Genomic DNA, 6,417 nt, shown 5'->3' with positions numbered 1-6,417 from the left:
TAGCCATCGCCACTCTGACCAAACGGGGAGAAGGGGACCTTCTTTTCAACCCCCGGGGCGTGACTCCAACGTCTACAGCCTGTCATGAGCGGGTAACTGGCGGGAAGCCCTCTTATGCTACCTAGGTATCAAGGCTGCCAGAACCGAAACCCTCGCTAGGCTTTCGCAGAATAATATAGTAAGGAAATGAGGGGCTCGTTGAGGAAATGCACAAAGATAGGTCAGCAGTGTACAACGCCAAAGCAGGTATAGGGGTGTGGTTAGGCTCCTTTCTTTTTTATTACGGTTACTGAACTAAACATTTTTTTGATATACAGAAGAAAGAAAGAAAAACACGCGCCCAGAGTGGGGACCGAACCCACGCCTTTCGATTAAATGTCGAATGCCTTACCAATTCGGCTATCTAGGCGACTGTGTTCTCCGTCGCTTTCTGGGCTATTTATATTTACTAGAAGTGTATCTGACACTTGAGGAAGGTAGCCATCGCCACTCTGACTACACGGGGAGAAGGGGCCCTTCATTTCAACCCCCGGGGCGTGACTCCAACGTCTACAGCCTGTAATGAGCGGGTAACTTGCGGGAAGCCCTCTTATGCTACCTAGCCATAAAGGCTGCCAGAACCGAGACCCTTGCTAGGCTTTCGCAGAATAATATAGTAAGGAAATGAGGGGCTCGTTGAGAAAATGCAGAAAGATAGGTCAGCAGTCTACAACGCCAAAGCAGGTATAGGGGTGTGGTTAGGCTCTTTTCTTTTTTATTACTGTTAATGAACTAAACATTTTTTTAATATACAGAAGAAAGATTGAAAGAAAAACACGCGCCCAGAGTGGGGACCGAACCCACGCCTTTCGATTACATGTCGAATGCCTTACCAATTCGGCTATCTGGGCGACTGTGTTCTCCTTCGCTTTCTGGGCTATTTATATTTACTAGAAGTGTATCTGACACTTGAGGAAGGTAGCCATCGCCACTCTGACTACACGGGGAGAAGGGGACCTTCTTTTCAACCCCCGGGGCGTGACTCCAACGTCTACAGCCTGTCATGAGCGGGTAACTGGCGGGAAGCCCTCTTATGCTACCTAGGCATCAAGGCTGCCAGAACCGAGACCCTCGCTAGGCTTTCGCAGAATAATATAGTAAGGTAATGAGGGGCTCGTTGAGGAAATGCAGAAAGATAGGTCAGCAGTCTAGAACGCCAAAGCAGGTATAGGGGTGTGGTTAGGCTCTTTTCTTTTTTATTACGGTTAATGAACTAAACATTTTTTTTAATATACAGAAGAAAGAAAAAAAAAACACGCGCCCAGAGTGGGGACCGAACCCACGCCTTTCGATTACATGTCGAATGCCTTACCAATTCGGCTATCTGGGCGACTGTGTTCTCCTTCGCTTTCTGGGCTATTTATATTTACTAGAAGTGTATCTGACACTTGAGGGTGGTAGCCATCGCCACTCTGACTACACGGGGAGAAGGGGACCTTCATTTCAACCCCCGGGGCGTGACTCCAACGTCTACAGCCTGTAATGAGCGGGTAACTGGCGGGAAGCCCTCTTATGCTACCTAGCCATAAAGGCTGCCAGAACCGAGACCCTCGCTAGGCTTTCGCAGAATAATATAGTAAGGAAATGAGGGGCTCGTTGAGAAAATGCAGAAAGATAGGTCAGCAGTCTACAACGCCAAAGCAGGTATAGGGGTGTGGTTAGGCTCTTTTCTTTTTTATTACTGTTAATGAACTAAACATTTTTTTAATATACAGAAGAAAGATTGAAAGAAAAACACGCGCCCAGAGTGGGGACCGAACCCACGCCTTTCGATTACATGTCGAATGCCTTACCAATTCGGCTATCTGGGTGACTGTGTTCTCCTTCGCTTTCTGGGCTATTTATAGTTACTAGAAGTGTATCTGACACTTGAGGAAGGTAGCCATCGCCACTCTGACTACACGGGGAGAAGGGGACCTTCTTTTCAACCCCCGGGGCGTGACTCCAACGTCTACAGCCTGTCATGAGCGGGTAACTGGCGGGAAGCCCTCTTATGCTTCCTAGCCATAAAGGCTGCCAGAACCGAGACCCTCGCTAGGCTTTCGCAGAATAATATAGTAAGGAAATGAGGGGCTCGTTGAGGAAATGCAGAAAGATAGGTCAGCAGTCTACAATGCCAAAGCAGGTATAGGGGTGTGGTTAGGCTCTTTTCTTTTTTATTACGGTTATTGAACTAAACATTTTTTTAATATACAGAAGAAAGAAAGAAAAACACGCGCCCAGTGTGGGGACCGAACCCACGCCTTTCGATTACATGTCGAATGGTTCGGTCCCCACTCTGGGCGCGTGTTTTTCTTTCTTCTGTATATTAAAAAAAATGTTTAGTTCATTAACCGCAATAAAAAAGAAAAGAGGCTAACCACACCCCTATACCTGTTTTGGCATTGTAGAATGCTGACCTATCTTTCTGCATTTCTTCAACGAGCCCCTCATTTACTTACTATATTATTCTGCGAAAGCCTAGCGAGGGTCTCGGTTCTGGCAGCCTTGATGCCTAGGTAGCATAAGAGGGCTTCCCGCCAGTTACCCGCTCATGACAGGCTGTAGGGGTTGGAGTCACGCCCCGGGGGTTGAAAAGAAGGTCCCCTTCTCCCCGTGTAGTCAGAGTGGCGATGGCTACCACCCTCAAGTGTCAGATACACTTCTAGTAAATATAAATAGCCCAGAAAGCGAAGGAGAACACAGTCGCCCAGATAGGAGAATTGGTAAGGCATTCGACATGTAATCGAAAGGTGTGGGTTCTGTCCCCACTCTGGGCGCCTGTTTTTCTTTCTTTCTTCTGTATATTAAAAAAAATGTTTAGTTCATTAACCGTAATAAAAAAGAAAAGAGCCTAACCACACCCCTATACCTGCTTTGGCGTTGTAGACTGCTGACCTATCTTTCTGCATTTCCTCAACGAGCCCCTCATTCCTTACTATATTATTCTGCGAAACCTAGCGAGGGTCTCGGTTCTGGCAGCCATGATGCCTAGGTAGCATAAGAGGGCTTCCCGCCAGTTACCCGCTCATGACAGGCTGTAGACGTTGGAGTCACCCCCCGGGGGTTGAAAAGAAGGTCCCCTTCTCCCCGTGTAGTCAGAGTGGCGATGGCTACCACCCTCAAGTGTCAGATACACTTCTAGTAAATATAAATATCCCAGAAAACGAAGGAGAACACAGTCGCCCAGATAGCCGAATTGGTAAGGCATTCGACATGTAATCGAAAGGCGTGGGTTCGGTCCCCACTCTGGGCGCGTGTTTTTCTTTCTTTCTTCTGTATATTAAAAAAAATGTTTAGTTCATTAAGCGTAATAAAAAAGAAAAGAGCCTAACCACACCCCTATACCTGCTTTGGTGTTGTAGACTGCTGACCTATCTTTCTGCATTTCCTCAACGAGCCCCTCATTTCCTTACTATATTATTCTGCGAAAGCCTAGCGAGGGTCTCGGTTCTGGCAGCCTTGATGCCTAGGTAGCATAAGAGGGCTTCCCGCCAGTTACCCGCTCATGACAGGCTGTAGACGTTGGAGTCACGCCCCGGGGGTTGAAAAGAAGGTCCCCTTCTCCTCGTGTAGTCAGAGTGGCGATGGCTACCACCCTCAAGTGTCAGATACACTTCAAGTAAATATAAATATCCCAGAAAGCGAAGGAGAACACAGTCGCCCAGATAGCCGAATTGGTAAGGCATTCGACATGTAATCGAAAGGCGTGGGTTCGGTCCCCACTCTGGGCGCGTGTTTATCTTTCTTTCTTCTGTATATTAAAAAAAATGTTTAGTTCATTAAGCGTAATAAAAAAGAAAAGAGCCCAACCACACCCCTATACCTGCTTTGGTGTTGTAGACTGCTGACCTATCTTTCTGCATTTCCTCAACGAGCCCCTCATTTCCTTACTATATTATTCTGCGAAAGCCTAGCGAGGGTCTCGGTTCTGGCAGACTTGATGCCTAGGTAGCATAAGAGGGCTTCCCGCCAGTTACCCGCTCATGACAGGCTGTAGACGTTGGAGTCACGCCCCGGGGGTTGAAAAGAAGGTCCCCTTCTCCCCGTGTAGTCAGAGTGGCGATGGCTACCACCCTCAAGTGTCAGATACACTTCTAGTAAATATAAATAGCCCAGAAAGCGAAGGAGAACACAGTCGCCCAGATAGCCGAATTGGTAAGGCATTCGACATGTAATCGAAAGGCGCGGGTTCGGTACCCACTCTGGGCGCGTGTTTTTTCTTCTTTCTTCTGTATATTAAAAAAATGTTTAGTTCATTACCCGTAATAAAAAAGAAAAGAGCCTAACCACACCCCTATACCTGCTTTGGCATTGTAGACTGCTGACCTATCTTTCTGCATTTCCTCAACGAGCCCCTCATTTCCTTACTATATTATTCTGCGAAAGCCTAGCGAGGTTCTCGGTTCTGGCAGCCTTGATGCCTAGGTAGCATAAGAGGGCTTCCCGCCAGTTACCCGCTCATGACAGGCTGTAGACATTGGAGTCACGCCCTGGGGGTTGAAAAGAAGGTCCCCTTCACCCCGTGTAGTCAGAGTGGCGATGGCTACCACCCTCAAGTGTCAGATACACTTCTAGTAAATATAAATAGCCCAGAAAGCGAAGGAGAACACAGTCGCCCAGATAGCCGAATTGGGAAGGCATTCGACATGTAATCGAAAGGCGTGGGCTCGGTCCCCACTCTGGGCGCGTGTTTTTCTTTCTTTCTTCTGTATATTAAAAAAATGTTTAGTTCATTAACCGTAATAAAAAAGAAAAGAGCCTAACCACACCCCTATACCTGCTTTGGCGTTGTAGACTGCTGACCTATCTTTCTGCATTTCCTCAACGAGCCCCTCATTTCCTTACTATATTATTCTGCGAAAGCCTAGCGAGGGTCTCGGTTGTGGCAGCCTTGATGCCTAGGTAGCATAAGAGGGCTTCCCGCCAGTTACCCGCTAATGACAGGCTGTAGACGTTGGAGTCACGCCCCGGGGGTTGAAAAGAAGGTCCCCTTCTCCCCGTGTAGTCAGAGTGGCGATGGCTACCACCCTCAAGTGTCAGATCAAGTGTCAGATATTTAAATAAATGTATATATATATATATATATATATATATATATATATATAGAAAGATAGGTCAGCAGTCTACAACGCCAAAGGAGGCATAGGGGTGTGGTTAGGCTCTTTTCTTTTTCACTACGGTTAATGAAGTAAACATTTTTTTAATATACAGAAGAAAGAAAGAAAGAAAAACACGCGCCCAGAGTGGGGACCGAACCCACGCCTTTCGATTACATGTCGAATGCCTTACCAATTCGGCTATCTGGGCGACTGTGTTCTCCTTCACTTTCTGGGGTATTTATATTTACTAGAAGTGTATCTGACGCTTGAGGGTGGTAGCCAGCGCCACTCTGACTACACGGGGAGAAGGTGACCTTCTTTTCAACCCCCGGGGCGTGACTCGAACGTCTACAGCCTGTCATAAGCGGGTAACTGGCGGGAAGCCCTCTTATGTTACCTAGGCATCAAGGCTGCCAGAACCGAGACCCTCGCTAGGCTTTCGCAGAATATTATAGTAAGAAAATGAGGGGCTCGTTGAGGAAATGCAGAAAGATAGGTCAGCAGTTTACAACGCCAAAGCAGGTATAGGGGTGTGGTTAGGGTCTTTTCTTTTTTATTACGGTTAATGAACTAAACATTTTTTTAATATACAGAAGAAAGAAAGAAAAACACGCGCCCAGAGTGGGGACCGAACCCACGCCTTTCGATTACATGTCGAATGCCTTACCAATTCGGCTATCTGGGCGACTGTGTTCTCCTTCGCTTTCTGGGCTATTTATATTTACTAGAAGTGTATCTGACACTTGAGGGTGGTAGCCATCGCCACTCAGACTACACGGGGAGAAGGGGACCTTCTTTTCAACCCCCGGGGCGTGACTCCAACGTCTACAGCCTGTCATGCGCGGGTAACTGGCGGGAAGCCCTCCTATGCTACACAGTCATCAAGGCTGCCAGAACCGAGACCCTCGCTAGGCTTTCGCAGAATAATATAGTAAGGAATTGAGGGGCTCGTTGAGGAAATGCAGAAAGATAGGTCAGCAGTCTACAACGCCAAAGCAGGTATAGGGGTGTGGTTAGGCTCTTTTCTTTTTTATTACGGTTAATGAACTAAACGTTTTTTTTAATATACAGAAGAAAAAAAAACACGCGCCCAGAGTGGGGACCGAACCCACGCCTTTCGATTACATGTCGAATGCCTTACCAATTCGGCTATCTGGGCGACTGTGTTATCCTTCGCTTTCTGGGCTATTTATATTTAGTAGAAGTGTGTCTGACACTTGAGGGTGGTAGCCATCGCCACTCTGACTACACGGGGAGAAGGGGACCTTCTTTTCAACCCCCGGGGCGTGACTCCAAC

General features: G+C 47.3%; 1 non-coding gene across 1 annotated transcript; it reads right to left on the bottom strand.

The window, feature by feature from the left end:
* Positions 1 to 337: 337 nt before the first annotated feature.
* On the bottom strand, positions 338 to 409 carry Trnak-uuu (transfer RNA lysine (anticodon UUU)). The gene has a single exon. It is a non-coding gene; the product is annotated as a tRNA-Lys (tRNA).
* Between the last annotated feature and the right edge of the window lie 6,008 nt (positions 410 to 6,417).

This window comes from Haemaphysalis longicornis, unplaced genomic scaffold, assembly GCF_048455015.1.
Source record: "Haemaphysalis longicornis isolate Haplotype H1 unplaced genomic scaffold, Haemaphysalis longicornis Haplotype H1 scaffold_6, whole genome shotgun sequence".
NCBI lineage: Eukaryota > Metazoa > Arthropoda > Arachnida > Ixodida > Ixodidae > Haemaphysalis > Haemaphysalis longicornis.
This window is presented reverse-complemented; position numbering and strand designations above follow the sequence as displayed.